The sequence below is a fragment of the Theobroma umbraticum genome, unplaced genomic scaffold, assembly GCF_002168275.2.
Source record: "Theobroma umbraticum cultivar Fairchild unplaced genomic scaffold, ASM216827v3 scaffold_1953.0, whole genome shotgun sequence".
Classification (NCBI taxonomy): Eukaryota; Viridiplantae; Streptophyta; class Magnoliopsida; order Malvales; family Malvaceae; genus Theobroma; species Theobroma umbraticum.
In genome coordinates, this window is record NW_018397567.1 from 4,510 (window position 1) to 6,916 (window position 2,407).

At 36.9% G+C, this 2,407-nt stretch overlaps 1 pseudogene; it reads right to left on the minus strand.

Annotated features, from left to right (window-relative positions):
- Positions 1–432: 432 nt before the first annotated feature.
- Positions 433–1,979, minus strand: LOC110428849 (putative UDP-rhamnose:rhamnosyltransferase 1 pseudogene; annotated as a pseudogene).
- Between the last annotated feature and the right edge of the window lie 428 nt (positions 1,980–2,407).

Below are 2,407 nucleotides of genomic sequence, written 5' to 3' on the forward strand. Positions count from 1 at the left end.
TTTAAATGTTAACTCTCTTCATTTTTTTATATTTTTTTAAGATTTGACATCGATTAAAGTATTTTTAACATATTTTCATAAATCAAAACATAATTTTTTTTATCTAAAATACCTGCTAAAAATTAAAAAAAAAATTTTAAATCTTAAATTTATAAATTTTAAATATTTAAATTTATTAGTGTCTATATCTCGAATTGATCCAATTAAAAATTATTTCAAACATTTATGATCATTTCTACTATTTTAGTTTCATCGAAACACCAAAAAATTAAAATTTTCAAGCTTAAGTACATCAAAATCAACCTTTAGAGTTTTGAAAGCATCAAGAAGAAAAATTGAGATCATAACAAACGAATATCGATAAAAAAATGATAAAATTAAAAAGAGATGAATAGTGAGAGAGATCCAAAGTAAACATCGATATAAAAAAAATTATGATAAATAATTTAATTTATTTATAATAATTTAAATAATATTTTTGTCAAAATCATAACTAAATATGATTGGAAACTGTTAATTTTAACAAAACCACCATCTTATTTGTCTTTGAAAGATTGTAATTGACTTTGATTAGTCGCAGCTCCATTTTTATCCAGATACTCAACAAATCTATTGAAGTAACTATGTTGCAGGTTTCGGTTCCCAAAAACCTCTGCTGCTTCCTGAGCTCTGACCCTTAAATTCTCCCCTTCTTCAGAAACCATAGCCAGTCTTAGAGCCTTAGCTATGTCAGCTCCGGTGAATGATCCATCGTCACTTCTATCTACTTCCACAGCCAGACCTTTCTCCACCAAAAGCCTTGCATTCAAGGGTTGGTCAATAATGAATGGAAAAACCACAAGACAATGCCCAAACTGCAACGTTTCTATAATTGAACCCCATCCAGCGTGAAACAACGAACCTCCGATTGATGGGTGTTCTAAAATTTCCGATTGCGGTGCCCAACCAATGCAGACAACTCCTCTTCCACGTACACGACCGCTAAAGCCTGGAGGCAGAGCATTGTGATCACCAGTAGCCCAATCAGGCTTCCTTAGTGCCCATAAAAATGGCAATCCGGATAGCTCCAGCCCATATGCTATCTCATGAACTTGTTCCTTGCTTAGTTTACACTCACTACCAAATCCTACAAACACAACTGACTTGGGTTTTTGTCCGTCCAACCACTCAAAGTTTTCAATCCATGATTTGTCAGTGATTCTTCTTCCTTCCGCTGGTTTCTCTGGCAAGAGTAAACCAATAGGAATCACCGGTTTGCCTGTTATCTTCTCACATATGTTAAAGTACTCACCTTCGTATTCAGTGCAACTACGTATAGCAAAAGCTTTACATGCCTGAATAACTTTAGCGAGCCTTTCAGCATCTGTGATACCCGAAGCATTATGTCCATAAAAGCCTTTATAATAGGTAGTGGCTTCGAAATTCCGATAAACTACGGAAGATGGAAAACCTACCCACTCAGGTGGTGAAGTTAAACTTTCCGGAGAAGGTCTCATTCTTTTATGGCCATCACCAACAAGGGATTCTGGATGCCCCATGAATGCGAATTGAGAAGCGGAGAAAACTCTGTACATAAGGAGGGGGATATTGTGCTCTTGGGCAATTTCAGCCGCCCAATAAGAGATGAAATCGACAAATATCCAATCTGGTCGCTGATCCGAAACGAACCGCTTAACAGGGCCCTGGAGGAGATCGTACGCAATCTTCAAGTACTGAATTTTCTCGAAAGAAACGTCCATAGTCGCCTCGCTGCCTTCTGGCAAGAATTCTTTCTCCATGGTTGGCAGTTGGAACTCCACCAAATTGATTAGAGTGTCTAAATTAGGAGGAACTTTAGGGAGTCTTTGGATGTTTTTTGGGGTTGATATGAAGGAGACCCTTACTCCAGCTTTGGCCAAGGCTACAGAGAGGTTAAAAAACGGTATTAAGTGGCCAAAAGCCGACCACGGAAGCATCATTACATGAATATCTCTAGCCATATTTCACAATGATTGATACCAAAAGGACCCTAAACATATCTACATCTATATAGTGGAATTAATGTCCAAGAATTAAGCTCACTGCTCATCATGAATTATTGAGTTGGTAGTCTTAATGATTACTTAGTCAGGCAAAAGACAAATGTGAAATGTTGATATGGACACTGGTTCATAATTAATTATTAATTAATTATATAAATAAACCGCACAAATGCCTGATTTACCCTTTGGGGCATCTTTGGATAGTTAGTAAAATTAGGTTTGAGCCTTTGACGTATGGGATGATGCTATGCAAATTGCCCTGAGTCGTCCCTGATTAGTAACAGTGCTGCTCACTTTTTTAGCAGAGTTTGGCCTCACTGCCTCAGCGTTGGCTTGGGGAAGTGCCAGATTTCTTAATGCTTACAAGTTACAAGAGAAGAATTACT